Source organism: Panthera onca, chromosome A3, assembly GCF_046562875.1.
Source record: "Panthera onca isolate mPanOnc1 chromosome A3, mPanOnc1 haplotype 2, whole genome shotgun sequence".
Lineage (NCBI taxonomy): Eukaryota > Metazoa > Chordata > Mammalia > Carnivora > Felidae > Panthera > Panthera onca.
Genome location: NC_138341.1, coordinates 133,712,982 through 133,734,527, shown reverse-complemented (window position 1 = coordinate 133,734,527; position 21,546 = coordinate 133,712,982). Strand labels below are relative to the sequence as shown.

At 47.6% G+C, this 21,546-nt stretch overlaps 1 protein-coding gene across 1 annotated transcript in view; it reads right to left on the bottom strand.

The window, feature by feature from the left end:
* Positions 1 to 21,546, bottom strand: part of CASS4 (Cas scaffold protein family member 4) — a 38,617-nt gene that overhangs the window by 15,590 nt on the left and 1,481 nt on the right. The gene's annotated exons all lie outside the window — the stretch shown is intronic.

Sequence of the window (21,546 nt, the reverse complement as noted above, 5' to 3'; positions counted from 1 at the left end):
TGCGTCAGCACTCCTGTATCCCTTGGGTAAATTCCTAGCAGTGCTATTGCTGGGTCATAGGGTAGATCTAGTTTTAATTTTTTGAGGAACCTCCACACTGTTTTCCAGAGCGGCTGCACCAGTTTGCATTCCCACCAACAGCCACTGTTTTAATTCGTGACGGCCATGACCTTTGTGCGTGAGTGCAGCCAACACATAGCTGAGTGGAAATCCTGACCCTGCCACTTCTTAGCTGTGTGCCTTGGAGCAAATTCGCTACTCTCTCTGGGCCTCAGTTTCCTGGTCTGTAAAATGGGACAAATGTTAATATCTCCCGGGGTAGGGGTAAGAATTCAATGGGTTGTTATGTACGCAAAGCTCACTGAACAGTGCCTGGCAGTCAGTTGGCGCTCTGTAGAGGTTGGCGGTTACTGTCCTAGCGATAACAGCGCCCTCTGTCTGGTCCTTATTCTCTTTCTCCTGGATTGGACTGGAAGTTTTGTGACTACCGGGACCATAGCTCACCTATTTGCTGCTCTGTCCCCAGCATCGAGCACACACTCAGGTGCATAGGAGATGCTCGGCAAATGTTCACTGATTGGTGAGTGAGGAAGCAGAGACACAGCGGTTAAGGACCGGTCTATCTGTGGTCACGCAGCCAGGATCAAAACCCAGTCTCCCTAATTCTCAGAACTCATGCTCTTTCTGTTTGCCCCCTGACCCTCAAAGGAAAATCACCTCGTAGCAATGGCAGCAATGGGTAAGCAAACCTCCTTCTTATTTGAACTTTCTGCCGAATTAAATGAAGGCGACTTGTTTCTGTGGGGCTTAATGGAATCACCTGTTCCTATATTAGTGCACACTTAACACAGAGAAATTGGGAAATACAGAGAAGAAAAAAAGAAATCTGTGAAAATTACCCATAATCCCGCCACTCAGAGGTAACTTTTCATACCATTTTAAGTATTTATCCTTCCAGGTGCTTTTTTCTTTCTTCAATTAAATTTAGTTAATTATACTTTTGATGCTTGTTAGCTCCTAGTACATGCAATTTACAAATAAAACAAAGCAAAAATGACCAACGATACCATTATGTTTGTGAAGAAGTGTGGCCTTTTTTTTTTTTTTTTTTTTGCATAAAGTTTTTCTGTTACAAAAATGGAATTGGATGTCCAACTGCTAAAAAGCATCACCTTAAACACACAGTCAGGTCAGTATGGATTTAGAGAAACACTGTGACACGTGTATGCATCTGAGAAGCAGTAAGTACAATGCAGACAAACAGGCACTGAGAAGTCCCACGTGAAATCTCCTGCGATTGAGATCCTAGGGGATTACGAACAATTTTTGTGCATGGAACTTTCTTCTTACTGCAAAGAAATAAAAATTCATTACAGAGGGGGTATAAAATAGTGATACGCAAATAGAAGGGAACAGAAATGGCTGCCACAGGTAACCACTGTCACTTCTTTGGTTCATGACCTGACGTCTTGTGCACATTTGTTCATATATATGCACCTAGAGTCAGTCGTATTTCCTCTAATTAATTAATTTAGAAAGTACATGACAGAGGGGCAGAGAGAGAAGGGGGGAGAGAGAGAGAGAGAGAGAGAGAGAGAGAGAATCTCAGGTAGGCTCCATACCCAGCCTGGAGTCCAATGTGGGGGGCTTGATCCCACAATTGTGAGATCATAACCTGAACCAGAATCAAGAGTCGGATGCTCAATTGACTGAGTCCTCCAAGCATCACATGTCAGTTGAATTAAAAAAATTTTTTAGGGGCGCCTGGGTGGCTCAGTCGGTTGAGGGTCCGACTTTGGCTCAGGTCATGATCTCACGGTCTGTGAGTTCGAGCCCCGCGTTGAGCCTCTCTCTCTGCCCCTCCCCCGCTCATGCTCGCTCTCTTTCTCTCTCTCTCTCTCTGTCAAAAATAAATAAACATTAAAAAAATTTTTTTTAAATTTTTTTAATGTTTATTTTTGACAGATAGAGACAGAACAGGGGAAGGTCAGAGAGAGAGGGAGACACAGAATCTGAAGCAGGCTCCAGGCTCTGAGCCGTCGGCACAGAGCCTGATGTGGGGCTCGAACCCACAAACTGTGAAATCATGACCTGAGCCAAAGTCAGATGCTTAGCCAACTGAGCCACCCAGGCCCCCCAAGTCAGTTACATTTTTAAAACTTAACGGGATCGTATGCTACAATCTGTTTTTCCCACTAATAATAGATTATGAACATCTTTGTGTTAATAAATTACTTTCTTCAGTATCTATCTATCTATCTATCTATCTATCTTTAATGCTTATTTATATGAGAGAGAGAGAGAAAGAGGGCACAAGCAGGGGAGGGGGACCCAGAATCTGAAGCAGGCTCCAGGCTCTGAGCTGTCAGCACAGAGCCTGACGTGGGGCTCGAACCCACATACTGTGAGATCATGACCTGAGCTGAAGCTGGACGCTCAACTGACTGAGCCACCCAGGCGCCCCTGTTCAGTATCCTTCTAAATAGCAGTCCTGTTTTCCCTTGTAAGGACGAATCATGCCTTCCCCTCAGGTTCTGGGACATTTTAGCTAATTCCAGTTTTTAGCTATGACAACGCTAAGATGATCATCTTCGTAGCTAAATATCTGCAACCCTCCTTATTTATTTCCCCAGAGAAATTTCTAGGTGGGAAGTTGGCAGGGCGGTCATTGGGGCTCCTCCTTCCCTCACTGCCCTCAGGCATGGCTGACCCATTTTTACTCCCCCCGACCCCCCCCCCACCCCCGGTGTGAGACTGCCCATTTCCTCACACCCCATGACCTGCACATGAGCTCTTTGTTCGATGCTGTGTTTGTTTTAAAATCTTTGTCATGGAAACTTGAAATGTTTTTGTAACACATTCTTGGAAATGCCCAGACTACTGAAAACTATAGAATTGGCTTCAGCCTTCATGCCCCTGTGAGTGGATAACTTGGGAAGGGGTCACCTCCCTGCTACACTCCACCATTAACTCATTTCATTTAAAATTTATTTTTCAAAGATGTATTGTCTTTGAGAGAGAGAGAGAGAGAGAGAGAGAGAGAGAGAGCACAAGCAGGGAAGGGGTAGAAAGAGAGGGGGACAGAAGATCTGAAGCGGGTTCTACACTGACAGCAGAGAGCCCAACGAGGGGCTCGAACTCAGGAACTGTGAGATCATGACCTGCGCCGAGGTGGGACGCTCAACCAACTGAGCCTACCCAGGTGCTCCAACTTATTTTTTTTTAATTAAAAAAATTTGCAAATGTTTATTCATTTTTGAGAGGCAGAGACAGAGCGCGAACAGGGGAGGGGCAGAGAGAGAGGGAGACACAGAATCTAAAGCAGGCTCCAGGCTCCGAGCCATCAGTACAGAGCCTGACGCAGGGCTGGAACTCACAAACCACGAGATCATGCCCTGAGCCGAAGTCAGATGTTTAACAGACTAAGCCACCCAGGCGCCCCTCCAACTCATTTTTAAAAGAGGGAACACGGTTCCACAGCGTTATGGGCATGTGTGTTGTGAAGGGCATCCCTGCCCGTGGGCATCTCCTCTCCCATCCGTGGTGAACCGAAACGCTCACCTGAGAGGGATGGTGCAAATCCCACTGGTTGGAGGCAGAGTGAGTTTACGGGGTGACACTGAAAAGCAGAGAGCCCAGTTAGGGCTAATAAACACCGCTTGCCTTCTGGGGGTGAGACCCACGCAGTGTCCCCTTAGCCGGTCACTTATTCCTTCCCAAGCGCGGCCAACCTTGGCTCAATGTTCACGAGGTACAGCACTGTTCCCCGTGCTTGAGTTCGGGGATACCAGTTTTGATCATGGGATGGTCCGCTCTGTGAGCCTCCTGGGGCTCCCCTGTAGCCCCAACTCTGCCCAAACCCTCAGGGCCCTACACAATTCCACTCTCGCCTACATTTCCAAGGCTCAGGGTATCAGTTCCTCATCGCCCCACACACCCCGCCCTTTGTGGGGCCTGAGTCCTTCACACAGGCTACACCCTCCACCCCAAATAGTCAGCAGCTTTGTGCCCACTGAGACCCGCTCATCTTTCTAGACGCGTCTTAGACGTCTCTTCCTCGCCGAAGGATTTCTTCACACTCAGACTCTCCCAGACCCACCTAGTTCTCTCCATTTTTTTTTTTTTTTTTCGCTCAATGCGTTTCCAGGTCCGTACTGACGACCTTCACATGTAATTCATTAAATCGGTGATCATCTATTTGGCGTCTGTGTCCGGGCACAGGCTCCAAGAGAGCACATCTCCCTGGCTCTTGCCGCATCCCCGGCTTCTGGCACCTGGTAGGTGCTCATCGTCTGCTTGTTGAGTTAGTGGGTAGATAAGGAAGAGTAGCGTAATGTACCTGTGTTCAAGTCTTCGGGAGATAGAGAGACAGCACCAAGATGAGAGTCCCTGTTTCTGTCTAGACTAGGGTCAAAAAGGATGCTCTCCGTGACTCTCTGCCCAGCCCCTCAGGCGGCTTTCGGTGAAAACGACCACTGAGATGTCCAGAAAATGGGCTGCAGGACCTTGCTAATCTGCACACTCAATTCCTGTCCCGCAAATGTGTTCTAAGTGCATTTCCAGTGAATGTGGGTGCTCAGCTCGGAGAAGCTGGCAGAGATGAAGCATTTAGAGGGAACAATTTTAGAGCCTCATAAAGAGGATGGATTAAGGGCCAGGATTGAGTGAAGCTCCGTGCTACTTTGTAGATTTTTTTCCTAAAGAGGCGAATCATCTCTGTATGGTAAGAAAAGAACTTGAAAGTTAGCGGTGTAATACCTTGTCAGACTTTCACCGGATTTAGAAGGAGCCCTGCAATCCCTTCTTAGTATTCCTTTATCTTTTAAAAAGTGTTTATTTGTTTTTGAAAGAGAGAGAGAGAGAGCGCGTGCCGGGGAGGGGCAAAGAGAGAGGGCGACAGAGGACCCGGAGCGGGCTCCGCAGGGACAGCAGAGAGCCTGACGCGGGGCTCGAACTCACGAACCATGAGATCACGACCGGAGCCGAGATTGGACACTCAACCGAGCCACCCAGGCACCCCTTAATATTCCTTTACTAAATTGCCTACAAATACCTAGATTCTCAAATGCTCTTTGACCTAGTTTTCACATTCTAGTGGTTCTCTCATTCATTAATCCGTTTAATGAAACCTTTGACAGGAGTTCGTTTTATGTTTGCATGAGGGTCATGATTTTACCTTCCTGAAAATTATACTTCAACTGTCCACACTGGCAACAACAACAACAACAACAACACAGTCTCTAACCCATCATCACAATCTCATGAAACCCGCTTGATGCGTCCGGAAAAGAGAAAGCTGGTCGTCTGAGATGTGCTCGCGTGTGTCTGGAAAGAAGATCGTGTGTATGTCCAGACGGAGCAGTTGCTGCGTTTGGGCAGCTGCCGGGGAGTGTCCCGACTGGCACCAGCGTGGATGATGCACTTGCCTATTGTGAAAGGCAGTGGATTATCTTCCAGAGCACAGTGGGCTTGTATGATCACCCACCCACGGGCACCCACGGCGGTCCACGATGGACAGCCCCGGTCTAATTCCGGAGACAAGGTTTACTTCATGCTTCCAGTCTGCTGTCTGCAAACGCGCGTACCTTACAGGATGTAACCTCCCAGCAGAGGAAAATCCTACGTGTGCTGCTGTCACACGATGCCCTTCTGCACGAGATTTCATTACAATTGGCAAGGATGTCTCTGGACACCTCATGCAATCCACTGATGTCTCAGAGTTTGAATAACAAAGCGTATCAAAGTTTCTGTTCCAGAGGAAGAATTAAACACCAGAGAGGAACCTTGGGGGGGTCTTTCTTCACCTAGAAAACAGTAGACTATATCGGGGCGCCTGGGAGGCTCAGTCGGTTAAGTGTCTGACTTTAGCTCAGATCATGACCTCAAGGTTCCCAAGTTCAAGCTCCGCATCGGGCTCTGTGCTGACGGTGGGGAGCTGACTTTGGATCCTTCGCTCCTCTCTCTTTCTGCACCCCCTCCCCCCGCTTGTGGGTTCTCTCTCTCTCTCAAAAATAAACATTTTTAAAAAAAGAAAACCGTGGACTATATTGAATGGGGCCTTATTCTGTGTTGGGGGAACTGCAGTCATATCACTGAAATCTTAGAAGCCTCAGAGGTGGCTTTTCTTGTCCTCATTTTACAGAGGAGGAAACCGAGGCTCAGGGGGGTGAAATGACTTGTTTAAGGTCACTTAGCTTCTAACTGCTCTCCTCACATCTACTATTGCGCATTCCCCTTACAATCCATTCTCCAGACATCCATATGCATAAATATTTACATACACAAATCAGATCATGTTGGTTTCTGGTTTAAAAACCTCCAATTGCTTAGACATACAGTTGGAGCAAAATCTACACTCTCTGCCTGATCGCCCCCCCCAGCCCCCCTCTCCACCCATTAATTTTCCTTCGGCCACGTTGGTTTCTTCTCCCAGATGCACTAAGCTTACGTCCACCTCAGGACCTTTGCCCTTGCTATGCCTCCTGCCCAGAACACTCTTCCGCCAGATCTTTGCATGACTGGCTCCTCCTTCAGGCCTCCGCTCAAAAGTCACCTCCTGCCGAGGCATCCCTGACCACCCATGGAAGGCTAGCCTCCTTCTCCGCACCCACGCACGACTGAGACGCTGATGTTGTAGGCACTCTGAAGAAGGAGTCCAGACAGGGCAAGCCGGACTTCGTTCGGGCAGGCTGGCAGTGGGGTGAGAGGAAGAAATAGCAACAAACACCTGTCCCACACCTGTGTTCCTGGTGCCGTGCCAAGCTCTTTACGGACAAGGCATGGAAACAACCGTCAGCTCCGAGAAGGCAACCCAACAACCAACGCGATCATCTCTGAGGCCACTCACAGGGTGTCTTTTAAATAGGGTGTGAATTTGGAAACGTTTGCGTAGATATTTAAGACATGAAGGAGGACATATGTTTATATTTTTGTTCCCTGTGGGCACGCTGGGAGTCGGATCCTGCGAGTCACGGAAGAAACGGTGCTAACTAGTCTCCAAAAGGGGCATTTCCCTCAAATGCCCTTCTTCGTGCGGCAGCTGGAAGAGGGGCAAGGAAAATGAACGTGCACTTGAGAGAAAGAAACAAAATGGGGCGCCTGGGGGGCTCAGTCGGTTAAGCGGCCGACTTCGGCTCAGGTCATGATCTCGCGGTTCGTGAGTTCAAGCCCTGCGTCGGGCTCTGTGCTGACAGCTCAGAGCCTGGAGCCTGTTTCAGATTCTGTGTCTCCCTCTCTCTCTCTGACCCTCCCCCATTCATGCTCTGTCTCTCTCTGTCTCAAAAATAAATAAACGTTAAAAAAAAAATTAAAAAAAAAAAAGAAACAAACAAAAAGGCAGAGAATACGATTCCCTTTCTGGGAGACCTTCACACGGCTGCCAGATGCAATGTGTTAATCTATGTTGAATCGGCAATGAGCTGGGAGAGTAGTTAGCTACAACTGGAGAAATCTGGGACGTTGTTCGTTCAGGCATTCGTGCATTTGTTCGCGAAGATTGTGTTAAGCATTTACTATACGCCCAGGGCTCTGCTGGAAACAGAGCAGAGCCTGATCTTACGCCAACGCATGTTGCAGCAGAGGAGATCAACTCCCATCAGATTTTCACAGAAATCAATATAGGGTTTCTACTTCTCTTAAGGGCAATGATGGAAAATACAGGAAGTGGTGAGAAATATTATTGGGGTAGGGAGAAAGTGGGGGCGTGCTCTGGGGGTGAGTAGGAGTTAGTCAGATCTCGACGGGGGGGACGATCATCGAGGCAGGGGAAGAGAAATGTGTGAGGGCTGGAGTGACGGAGTGTGTGTGTGTGTGTGTGTGTGTGTGTGTGTGTGGTGGGCCAGAGGAACTGAAAGATGAACTGGCTGGAGAGAAGTAAACAAGGGATGTGGGGCTTGATTCCCTACTGGCTGCTGCCTGTATATCGGCTAGCTGGGTGAAAGGGATTGGTGGGGGGCTACGGGGAGGCCAAAGAGCCTCATCGAAGCCAGTCACCCAGTCCGGGTGGGAGATGGGGGGCGGGCTGGATTTAGGATAGCTGTAGGGAGGAGGTAGTGAAGGATGGCAGGCGGTCTTTGAGGCGAGTCTTGAAAACCGGGCAGGATCACAAGTGCCGGAGAAGGGAGGAGGGACGCAGTCTGGGCCGGGGGAAATGAGAAGCAGATGGAGACAGTTGGTGCGTGTACTTTCTGTCTTCTGCAGCGGCACAGAGAGGCAGCAGCAGCAGCAACCAGTCTAAGCGGAACCGGTTGAGACGAGCCTACAGAGATGCCACCTGCCGAAGCTTCATTTCCATGCTTCTTCACCGCTCATCACTCTCTGGACCAGGAAGGCGGACACAGCTTGAGACCCTGCAAGAGCCCGGCTTGCCTTTCTGCTCTGCTCTCCGTTTTTTTATTTTCTTTAGTTCGCTTGGAAGAGCGAAGCGGCAGAAACTCGGAGCGCTAGGGCAGGACGGGGGACCCTGGGAGATGCTGTCTGCGGGTTTACCTCATTTCAGAGCGGCGTGTGCCTGAGCCCGGGAGAGATCACATGACCCGCCTCAGGTCACCCAGCAGCCCGCGGTGGCAGAGGGGAGTCAAACTCAAGTGTGCCTGACTCCTGAGCCCGAATGGCCTCTCCAAAGCCAAGTCAACCTCTTGCTCTGATCCGCTAAAGTCTACACGCATGTACTTTCAGAAGAAGCTGCTTGAAAGACGTCTGTAGGCTGCAGCAGGCTCGCATGATCGCAGGAGTGGGTGTGAGTGAGGCAGGCCGAGTGCTGGAGACTGGCACGCTCACACAGATTTTAGAATATAACTTCTTGGGCCACATGACACGCTCTGGGGCTGAGTCCAGCCCGCTGCTGGGGTCTTAGAGGCCCCACACTGTTTTCCTTTGCGAAGCCAAAGTTAAAGGGCAGGAGGCTAGCGCATTTTGACTCGGCGCAGGGCTCCTCTTAACAGGTGATCTGCCCTGATCACCCCTGCCCCCCACCCTGCCCGGTTATGTTATAGCCAAGACTAATAGCCACCTGCTCGCAACTTGAGACTCTTGTCTCTCTGCCCTTTCCTGCTTGCCTCCTCCTCCCCACCCCCCTCACGAGGGTCAGATCAGCATCACGGCTGATACAATTGCCATCCCCACCCTCTGGACTCCTGTATTCCTAAAATTAAAAGGTTCGCAGCCGGGGATACAAGAGACCCCGAGATGGTTTCTTTCAAAGTAGCCGGCATATGATCATTCCCTTGGGAACGTAAATCGTACCACAAGGTCACCAGCTCACAGCAGGAAGCAATAAATAAGTGAGTGCCCCAGACAACGATCGAGACGGTACATGAGGCAGGAACCCTGAGCAGCGAGTGACGGTTGGACCCCTGCTCTTACAATGTCATAGAACCTCATTGCTCGTAAGATGGGCACCTGTCTTCTACTAAAATCCTTCTTTGAAAAATGTCCACATGTAGCATTTCGGCTTCTGTCTCATAGGTTCTATGACTTGTTTCCAAGAATTCTTTAGGAGAAGGTGGCAGAATTGTTCCTACTTCCCCTCTGAGGATCCGGAGAGCATAGTAACACATAAACCACAATCTCTTTAAAAAAAGCATACAGTGTATACATTTCAAAGCTTTTGACATATGGAAAGTATGAATCCCTGAAGTTCACAAAGGCTTTCCCTGGGTGTGGGAGCTTTGACTTTCACATCAGTGAAAGTTTCTCTTGTATATCTCTACAGCGCAGCTGAGCCCAGACTCGGAAACTCAGACGTAGACCCAGAGCAGAGCAAAGCGCTTTGATCCTCGTTAGAGACAACCGTCTCTCCTTGGATGAACCGGAAGTGTTTCACACTATGTAACTACACAGACAGGCTTGGAGAGATCAAAGCAGAGAGAACCCGGGCTGTGGGTTGGTTTGTGCCTGTTTATTTTCCATCATTTTTAAAAGCACTTATGTTAAAAAAAAAAAAAAAAAGTTTCCAAGAGCGTAAGCAAAATCCCCTTACCACCTCCATTTTCCCACCCACACTGTCCAAAAAGGGAAGAAAGACAGAGGAAGAAGGACAATCCTGAGGAAGAAACAAAGTATCTTCATGATACTCCTGTGAGAGGTGTTGATGGGCGACAGCATTCTGTGAGGTAACCTCTGGAAAGAGGAGAGAGGGTAGACAGGCTCGTAAGGAGTTACAGCAGAGATGGTCTGGAAAGGATTCCCAGTTTGCAAACCCTACACAACAATGCAGCCTTCTTCTTACACATGGCGTGTCAGCTAATAGTAATTTCCTGTAATTGATCAAAGAAAAAATTCCCCTTTAATCTTCTTCTTCTTTTTTAATGTTTATTTATTTTCGAAGGAGACAAAGTGCGAGCAGGGGAGAGGCAGGGAGAGAGGAAGACACAGAATCCGAAACAGACTCCAGGTTCTGGGCTGTCAGCACAGAGCCCGACCCGGGGCCTGAACTTGAGGACCACGAGATCATGACCTGGGTCGAAGTCGGATGCTTAACCGCTAAACCGACCGAGCCACCCAGGCACCCCCTCCCCTTTAATCTTCTGGACGCATATTGAGCCAGGCATCTTGTTACTGTCATAGTTTACGACTTAGCCAATGGCTCATAGATGGGGTAGCCGACACTTTTTCAACATCTGCGCCAGGCGCTGCGATAAGTAATTAGCCTTGATGATCTCCCTTGATATTCACCGTCCCATGAAGCAGTTAGCGTGATTAGTGTTGGAGAGATGGGAAAATTAAGGCACAGAGAGGGTGATTGAGTAGCGTAAGGTTGCTCAGAGGCCAAGGAACAGAACCAAGAATGGAACACAGGCAGTTTTGACCCTGGAGTCTGCCTTTTTGGCCCACAAATCGCAGAGCTTGGTACCGACTCCACCAGTTGGCATGTGCATTTTCACAGAGCAGCGAATAACAGAGTGTGCCCTGGGGACAGGAATGGTAAGCTGATAACTACATTTTAACTCAGTTGTGTAAGTTGTGTGGCCATTTATCAGAATTAGGTCCTGCCTTAAGAATTCAGAAAATAGCTTAGGGGCACCTGGGTGGCTCAGTCGGTTAAGCGTCCGACTCTTGATTTCCGCTCAGGTCATGATCTCACGGTTTGTGGGATCGAGCCCTGCGTCAGGCTCCATGCTGACAGCATGGAGCCTGCTTGGGATTCTCTTTCTCCCTCTCTCTCTCTCTCTGCCCATCCCCTGCTCACCCTCTGTCTCTCAAGATAAATAAATAAACTTAAAAAAAAATTTAGGAAATAGCTTGACTGTCATTACTGGTACATAATGATATACTTTTATAACGGAATACTCTACAGCTATTAAAAATAATGAGGTAGAGTGTATGTGAGTTGAAATGGAACAATCTCCAAAATTCAGTATTAATTTAATCAGGATGACCAACTGTGCATATGGTATGTCCCCATTTATGCTGTTGTAAGGATAGCATCTTTCTGGAAGATGACATAAGTTGTTGGTTGGGGCTTTCCCTCTGGTCAGAGGAACCAGAGCCCAGGAAATTATAGAGGTTTGGGATTAAAGGAAAACATGCTTGCAACCCACGCCCCTCGGTACAGTTAGAATTTTGTAAACCAAGAGCCTGCTTGGGATTCTCTCTCCCCCTTGCCCTCTCTCTCTGCCCCTCCCCTGCTTGTGCTCTCTCTCTCCCCCTCTCAAAATAAATAAATGGACTTAAAAAAAAAAAAGAATCCCTCTTTGAAACAATTGTCCAAGAAAGAGGCTGTTGCCTTAACTTTTGTCTTCCCTCGTGGATTTCAATAGCTTTCCACAGCAACGTTTACGTTTCCAAGTACAGTTCCGCCAGGTTTAGGGAACTAAGAGTCACGGAAGATAGCAAGATGGTGCATTTCGTAATCAGAACTTGCCCTGAGATTTGCAACGGCGCCCAGTTAATATCCTTCCACTTGTCATGCCTAATGTAGTGAGAGAATTCATTTGTGGTATCATAGAGCCTGAGACAGCTCTGGTTCAGTCATCTGCATTCCGGTCTCGGAAATATTCGGGCTTTTTTTGTTTGCTTGTTTTTTTTTTTAATGAAGTGACAGCTGAGTGATTTCTTGCATCATCCTGCGACATAAGGAAGGGTTGATTCTCTTGGAGCTGGTTTTTAAAGACTTAGCCAAGTGGGTAAAGGAGAGAAGGCTGAGGAGAAGCTGCTGTTGTCTGCCGGGGAGGCCAGGGAAATCAGCGAGCTTCGGCCCCAGCAACCCCTCTGTACAAGTGGACAAGTTCTCGAATGAAGAGGCTCCAGGATGTGGAGAAAGGGATCCGAGGTCATTTAACTGAATGCGAGATACCGAAACGCGCTTCTCCCCACCCCCCCCCCATTACCTTTATATTTAGAGGAACACGGAAGCTTAAAAAAATTAACTGAGCAGAATACAGCTTTTTAAACAAAATGTAAATTCTCTCTTTTTGGTTTCAAAACACGGGACACAGAGCACCTTTCAGTTAGTCCCACCTGTGCGACAGCTATCGGAGGACCATCCTTCCGGGCTTCCCTGACTTGGGGGGAACATTTGAAATAACACGTCACGGCCCCCTTCGCACGGTTAGAGTTGCAAAGAAATGGAGGCCAGCAGAGAGAAACTCAGATACTCACATTCACTCTCATCTTGATCCTTTAAGGAGATTATGTTTAAAGGTGACCATTCCGTGTCCTGGAAAACACCGGCAGAAGCCGCTTGGGAAGGGAGGGTCTTCCGTAGCAGTTTGTGCCGGAGTGCCAACAGGTGTGGGTCTAAAACACTTGGGCGTGAATAGTGCTCTTTTCACAGCTGTTCCTGCGAGCAGATCTGGGCTGGACCCGACAGCCCTGGGTGCGGATGGGGCCGGCCACCCAACGCATTCCCTTGATCTGCTCCCTGGTTCCCTCCCATCCTTCTGGGTGCAAATAGCCACTATGGTGGGTGTATCTATAGGCACCGGGGACAAAGAAGGGAATAACCCTGGTGAACTTGGACATGAGAAGATATACGAGCGAAAAAGAAAAACTTAAAGAATGATTCCTTGTCTTCCTAAGGCCCATGAAAATGGCCCGGTGGCCGGGGATGACGGCGGTGTCTGTGAACAAGCACAAAGGTATAAGCGATTTCTCTGTAGACATGTCGAACTCTGACCCCTCCAGCTTCGAATTCTTCCTGATGGTTCAGATGAAGAAGCCACTCATTACAGGACTTCCGTACATCGCCCAATAATGAGACTTTGAGGAAGCGATTGTGGCCAGAAAAAAATTCCAAAGCCACTCGGTGGAAGTGAAATGTTTTCTTCCCTGATGTCTGAATACCGTGGTTTTCCAATAGGTTTGGGTCTTGGCCAGATCAACATGTTTGAGTCAACTTCCCCTATTCATGGGAACCTTATTAGAACTCACTGTTAGTGCTTTATTAATTTGACAATTATCATTATTTTTTAAGGTATATTTTACTTTATTTTAGAGAGAGAGAGGCCATGTGAGCTGAAGAAAGGGGCAGAGGGAGAGAGAGACAGAAAGAGAATCTCAAGCAGGCTCCACACTCAGCTCAGAGCCTGATGTGGGGCTCGATCTCATGACCATGAGATCATGACCTGAGTCAAAATCAAGAGTTGGAGGGTGCCTGGGTGGCTCGGTCAGTTAAGATCTGGATTTTGATTTCAGCTCGGGTCATGGTCTTGCAGTTTGTGAGATCGAGCCCTGCATCGGAGCCTGCTTGGGATTCTTTTTTTTGTTTTGTGTTTAATGTTTATTTTTGAGAGAGAGAGAGAGAGATACAGAGTGTGAGCAGGGGAGGAGCAGAGAGAAAGAGGGAGAGACAGAATCCGGAACAGGCTCCAGGCTCTGAGCTGGCAGCACAGAGCCCGACGCGGGGCTCGAACTCACGGACCACGAGATCGTGACCTGAGATGAAGTCGGACGCTCAACTTAATTCTCTCCCTATGGATTCTTAATCTCTCCCTGTGTCTCTGCCCCTCCTCGGCTCACGCTCTCTCTCCCCCTCTCTCAAAATAAATAAATTAACTTAAAAAAAAAAAAGAGTTGGACACTCAACTGACTGAACCACCCAGGCGCCCAGACGATTCTTTATTAAGCACCTACTGTATGTTTGATAACGTGTGCTGGGGAGAGCGGTGCACGAGGTTCCCTTGATCCAAGCTCAGGATTGAAATGCTGCAACATTTGATCAACCAAGCCTTGTAGTAATTGAGATCTGGCCCAAGACAGGTGCATGTTGTACCAAACTGCGTTCTACAGCTGGTTGTGCCCTGGAGATCCGGCATCTGTATTCCTGGCCGCGTCCCCTCCACCACCTCTAAGCTCGCTCCTGACCAGCCGCGTCCCTGACTTATCGTTTACAATACCTAGTTCGGAAAAAGGAGAAGTTGGAAGCAGCTTCTGGGAGTGGTTGAGGCTCAGTCCCAGCTTGTGAGAAGTTCATCGATGGAGGAGAGTGAGAAACTAGGAACTTCTCGGGGCCTCCCTAACCTCACCTGAAAGCGGGGTGGCCGTGCAGGGTTCCCGAGTGGCTGCAACACCTCGCCCCCTGCATGATTTCTTTCCTTATACTTCTCTCTCACCCCAGGAAGGAGGGCGGGGGCAAGAACATCACAGGTAGGGTCTTTTCCTTCTTAGCTTCCTTTCCTCTCCTCCTCCTTTCTCTCTTTTTTTGGAGGGAAACAAAGACGAAAGGCAGGGGAGATACAAAAGGTGTTTTGTGTTGTTCGATTGGTCCCCAGCGACTGTACGACCTCGGATGAGGAGGAAGCTTCGTCTAAGACTGCACTCCTTCGGCCTCGCGACTATTCACAGCACATCATATCCGTGGGCCACCAGTACAGATTTTTACTCAAGTCACGTGTTAAATTAAGCCAATTAAAAACAACTCTCCCTAAGCAATATTACCTATAGAATTACGTTCAATGAACAAATCTTAGTTTTTCTTTTTCAATTTTTGAAAATGTTTATTTTTGAGTCAGAGAGAGACAGAGCACGAGCAGGGCAGGGGCAGAGGGAGAGAGGGGGAGACAGAATCTGAAGCAGGTTCCAGGCTCTGAGCTGTCAGCACAGAGCCTGATGCGGGGCTCGAACTCACGGACCATGAGATCATGACCTGAGCCAAAGTCAGATGCTTAACCGACTGAGCCACCCAGGCGCCCCTCTTAGTTTTTTCTGATGCACGTTAAAATGCATTATCTAGAGGCACCTGGGTGGCTCAGTGGGTTAAGTGTCCCACTCTTGGTTTCGGCTCAGGGCATAATCTCACAGTTCATGAGTTTGAGCCCCGGGTAGAGCTCTGTGCTGACAGCTCAGAGCCTGGAGCCTGCTTTGGATTCTGTGTCTCCCCTTCTCTCTGCCTCTCCACCACTCCTGCTCTCTCTCTCTCTCTCTCTCTCTCTCTCTTTCTGTCTCGAAAATAAATACACATTTAAAAAATTAAAAAAAGTTTTTTAATTAAAAAAAAGCCTTACTCAGGAGACTACGCAGAACGTTAGAGACAGGTGTGTGTAACTGGCCCTTGATCTCACAATGCTTGTCGATCTCCTCACTCTGGGCAACATTCGCGTAGGAAAAAAGCAACTTCAAGTACTCGTCATCTGTAACTGACTCTCGCGTTCTTTCAACCTCGGAGCGAGTTGAAATTCTGAAGCGGAAGGAACATCCCACAAAGCCCTTTGTACTTTTCCTTAACCAGAGGGCAAACATCTCCAAGGCAGGAAGGCCCCTACTGCTTTCTCGTCTCATTCCTTGTCTGCTCTTCTCCCCAAATGACAGACTGCCTGTGACAGGTGCGTCACACAAGCTGCTCTTGATTCTCAGGAGAAGCAACACTTTAAAGGAAAAAAAGAACAATTCTGTGTGTTCAGTAACTCATAAGCCGAGCTGCTGTTGCAGGTGTGGGACATACTGCCTTCTTGCCACTGGCTCTGTCCTCATGGTGTGGACACAGGGTCCTCCAATCGAATACACAGATGGCTTATGAGCATACATTTGGAAATGGCTCCTAAACTATTTCCCCTTTTTCACAGCTCCCGCTGGGGCAGTCGAATATAACTTGTACGGCATATTTTCTACCAGCCTCCCACCTTCCTCCTTTGAAGTTATTTCCTCTCCAAGAACTTGTCATTTCCTCCCTTAGTCATTCTATTTCCAAAATGACCATGTTCTGTTTCTACGGCTGCTTCCCCATTCGATTACCATGTAGGCCACTTTCCTTTGAATAGTCTGGTAAATTCTGGGATCGTGATGGTATTCTGTTTAGTTCTTATTTTTTTTTTTTAGTAGTGAGCTCTATAGCAAATAAAACATTAAGAGAATAAAAGTTTTTAAACAGGAGTGATAATATAGTGTTATTATATTATACTCTATTTTTATATTACATGTTATATTATATATTCTATTTTCTATTACATTTTTATTAACTAAAATGACAGTTTATTTTATTGAGAAAGGGACCTAGACATTTGTGTTCTTTGTGGCATTTAGAATGGTGCCTGGCGCAAAGCGAGCACTCGATATTTGTTGGTGAATGAAAGGTATATTGTCTCAACAGAAAATGGAAATAGGGTTGATAGAAAACAAACATCAGTTTCCAAAAAAAGAAAAAGGTGTATATATAGCACATGTAGTTCAATAAAACCATTTACACCTTTATTTACTATTCTTTCTGTTTATATCTCCTGCCAGTTTCAAATGTCCAAAGTTTCTCTCTCTTTTTTTTTTTTTTCTGAAAGGCAGGGCAAGTGATTCTCGTCTGTGTCCATTGAGAACACCATGGTGGCATCTAAAATGTTAAGAGTTAAATAAGTGTTAAAAAATAAATTAAAAAATAAAAGTGGGGGGGCGCCTGGGTGACTCAGTTGGTTGAGCGTCCAACTTTGGCTCAGGTCATGATCTCACGGTTTGCGAGTTCGAGCCCCACGTCGGGATCTATGCTGACAGCTCAGAGCCTGGAGCCGGCTTCAGATTCTATCTCTCTCTCTCCCCCTCCCCTGCTCATGCTCTGCCTCTCTCTGTCTCTCAAAGATAAATAAATGTTAAAAAAAATTTTTTTAATAAATAAATAAAATGGAAAGAGAGGCCACCACCCTGGTCCCCTGATTTATCCCCCTCCTTCTGCTCTTCCTTGCCAACATTCCCTTTGTTGCGTAGCAGCCAGAGTGATCTCTTAAAACATAAACCGGACCATGTCATCTCCTGCTTTAAATAGGCCAGTGGCTTCCTTTGCAGTTAGAATGCACTTCGAACTTCTTACAGGACTGACAAGGTCCTATGTGAACGGGATCTTGCTTACCCCGTTGATCTCATTTCTGCCCACTCTTTCCCTTGGTCCTTCTGCTCCAACAACACTGGCCTTTCTGTGGATACTCCACAATGCTGAATTCATTCCTGCCACAGGGCCTTTTGCATTTGCTGTTTCTTCTGCCCTGAATGCTTCTGTCATCGTTCAGGACTCCAGAGAGGCCCTTTCTGTCCATCACCTCTATCAGATCACCTTGTTTTATTTTTCTTCATGGCAGTTGTCACCATCTGAAATCATGGTGTCCATTTACTCATTTACTAACTTTTTTTTTTTTATTTTTTTTTTAACGTTTATTTATTTTTGAGACAGAGAGAGACAGAGCATGAACGGGGGAGGGGCAGAGAGAGAGGGAGACACAGAATCAGAAGCAGGATCCAGGCTCTGAGCCATCAGCCCAGAGCCCGACGTGGGGCTCGAACTCACGGACCGCGAGATCGTGACCTGAGCTGAAGTCGGACGCTCAACCGACTGAGCCACCCAGGCGCCCCCATTTACTAACTTTCTGACTCCACTAAAATATCAGCAATGTGTTGATCATCTGAACCCCAGGGCCCAATAACTACATGCCGGATGGATGGCTAAACAACGGGCAGTGAATTGTGTTTTCAAGCTGGCTGTGGTGTCTGGGCTCTTTTGTTTTGTGAGGCAGGTGAAGCAATGGAACTGATGCACAAGGTCAGAGGGAGGCCACGGGTCCTTGTGACCTTGACCTCAGCTGCAAAGGTTTAGATCTAAGGCAACATCTGACCATGGGAGCTGGAAGGGGGCCAGTTCCCGAGAATCTAGGCTGAGTGGCTCGGGTTGGGGCCAGGTAGGGGTTAGGGAGCTTAGAGCCGGGCAGCCTCGGTTCCCAGGGGTGTGACAACTAGGAAGTGCCGTGTCTGACCTTGTGGCGGGGCAGGGCGATGTCACAAGAGCTCCATCTGCACTCTCTGTAACCTCCCATTCATTCACACACACTCCAGGTGTTTATTGGGCACCTACTAAGTGCAGGCACTGCCGTAGCACTGGAGACGCAGCCCTGAATAAGAAAGCCCAGCTCTGTCCCTGGTGGAGCTGACTCTCCAGAGGGGAAGACACGTGATGATCAAAGGGACAAACGATTGAGAAAGATGATTTCAGATGTTGATAAATGAAGACGAGGCGGAGAATGAGAAAGACCAGGGAAGGTGTGGGAGGCGATTGGATGGGCGGTCCAGAAAGGCCTGGAGCAAGCGTGTGAGTGAGCAAGTGAGTGAGTGAGTGTGGACGATGCCGGTGGGGAGGACCCACGGGACCCAACCCCCCTACATGAATGTTCCAAGGCAGGGGAAGGGGCGGGCAGCGTGGTGGGGGGCTGTGGGGAGGGGGTCAGGCACGCCTCGTGGCCACGGTAAGTTCTCCACATACATTCCCACTTGCCCTTCTTCCACAAAGACTGAGTTAAAATGTCATACTTCCCATTCAGAGGTGCTAAAGGCACAAGGAGAACCTGTGATTGCTCCCCACCCACAAACAAGGTCCCGAGGTCCTGAGCGCTCTTGCCCAGAAGCCCTGAAGTAAGTGTAGTCTGCGCCCGTGGGAGACACATCGCCGTTGGGTCTGTCAGAGTCTAAGAATTTTGGCGCCTTTACCTCTAAGTCTTTACCGCGACCCTCCTTGAGGGGCTCTACGACCACTCCCCCCAGGATTGGGATGTAAGACAGCCAGAGGGTGTTTGCTCTTTAATCGCGGCTGAATCTGAACTGTTAAGAATATCTGAGAGTATTTAAATGTGCTTAAAACATAAATATTATTTTGATCAATTCTCTGGACATCCACCCTTTAGTAATGAGGGGACAGACACTTGTTTGAAAACTCCCTTCAGAAAAGCAAGTGAGCACGCCGTCACGTTTACAAAAGAGAGAAAGTGCAGCTTGTAGAGAAAATACTTTCAGAAAGTAGGTTTAAAATAGAATTTCAGGGTGGCTCAGTTGGTTAAGCATCTGACTTCAGCTCAGGTCATGATCTTGAGGTTGGTGAGTTTGAGCCCTGCATCAGGCTCTCTGTGGTCAGTGCAGAGACCACCCGGGATCCTCTGTCTCCCTCTCTCTGCCCCTCCCCCACTTGCGCTCGCTCTCTCTCTCTTTCCAAAATTAACATTAAAAAATAATAAAATAGAATACCATTTCAGAAATTCTCAGAAAGCGAAGGAAAACAAATACCATGCTTATCTGACTCTGTGATTCTCCTTCAGTTCCTGGACATGTACCCCAGTGAGACAAAGGTGCTAATTTCAACGTCACTTCTAATGGTGTGTATTCATCTGCACACATGTGCACACACACATGCACATTCAGAAGTCAACACAATTTGTAACAAATGGGACTGCATCACTAAAGTACATGCAGACTCCATTTTCATAAATAAGGCACTTTTTGAAACTGCCCAGAATCCCAAACAAAGATTTACATGTAATAAAATCACTTATGCACCCTGTCTTTTAGACTTGACTTTCTTGAATGGAGTTGAACAGGGAATCAATCAGCTACAGTCCAGTAAGTCAACAGATGAGGTGTTAGACGGACCACTTTGCCACACATGACGACTTCTACGTCTGTCGCAACCGTACTGTGTGAGCCCAGCGTTTCTCATCACTAGTATCAGCGTGTTTAGTTTTCAGTTTTCTCTTGGTTTTATAAGACATTAAGGAAAACCTCGTGAAAAGCAGACAACTACACAAAGGTGAATGCTCTACCGACATGAAACCATCGGGTGACAAAAAGCAGCAGCACCACGGGACGGCGTGACAGGGCAATCGCTGGTCACCACCCACTGTCCCCGGGCCACCTTCAAGGTACGAGAGGTGCTCTGGGTCCCCTTGGCTGAACATGAAGGTGCTTCAAAGCAAAATGCACCAAAGCAGAGAACCAGTTACGTGATATGACCCCTGACAGCATTGCGTGACCCTTTGATCAAAGAGAATTAATGAACAATAATCAAGGAGATCAACTGTGCTAAAACAAATGGAACTCCAATACGTATTGTTAATTGTGAAAGGCAAGAAGCTCGACAATGGATCAGTTACTGCTCCCATTTGTATAAAGCCTTTTAAACAGTGTATTATCTCACATGGGCGTCGACCCTTCTGTAGGGGTACCCAAGAAACCCTCTGCTGAGGTTGCCTGTGGACTAGGAGTTGAAGACGTGAGTTCTTGCCATAGTACTTACTGCCTTTATGTGGACTGATTGTTAGAAGGACATTATTAATTCAACATTAAATTTTCTTGTGTGTGATCATATTGGAGTCGTGTAGAAGAACGTCCTTGTTTTTAGGAGACACATGTTGATGTTTTGGGAGGGGGGGGTGAAGGGTCATTATGCCTACAATTTGTTTTCAAATGGCTTAGCAACAGCAACAACAAAGTGTGTGTGTGTGTGTGTGTGTGTGTGTGTGTGTAAATATACACAAATAGATGCAGACAGATGTGACAAAGTGCCAGGAATCAGTGAATCTTGGTGAAGGATATACAGGGGTTTACTGAATTACTTCCCCCAACCCCGCCAGTTTTCCAATGGTTTAAACATTTTTCGAAAAAAAAGTGGGCACAAAATTCTAGGGTAGCTTCGCTATTTACACACGATCCATACAAGAGAGGCGTCATGGGTTACTCAGCCATAAATTCCACTAGTGACATACATTAGTATTACTTTAATAATCAATAGCATATATTTAATTCATATAAATAATCTTCCCATTTAGTAATTGTTTCATTTTCTTTCCTGCACGACTGAAGGTTTAAAAAAGGTCTAGCAAGATAATCCCTGAGCTTTATTTTCTTTGTGTCTGAGACATTTTTCTTTTTAAGCAGCCATTACAACGTTCTAGACAGCAAATCTTTTTTGATTCATGCCACAGACCTGAGCCCCACTCACACGTCCCAGTACAAACATTACCGGGAAATGGCACGCAGAATGCCCCCTGTGGACTCAGCAGGGGAGGCTGAAGCCAGAGCTGGACTCTGCTCTTGGGAAGGAGCACAGAATCAACCCGGGAGTGACACTAAGTGTTTGCAGGGTTCAGAGAGAGGAGAGGTCAGGGTGAGCTGAGGCCAAGACCCGCATCTTGCTGGGAAAGCTGTTTGGAAGCTGAGCGGACACAAAGGGCTGGGCTGTGTTCTCAACCCCATGAACCGGTTTCTGCGAGAAGTAACCTTCATCCATCTCTGAATCCAGGGTCAGGGGCTTTGGAGCACCCCTCTTTTCCACGCTTAGACTTCTAGTAAACTTTTCCATCTCCAACCTACATGTTA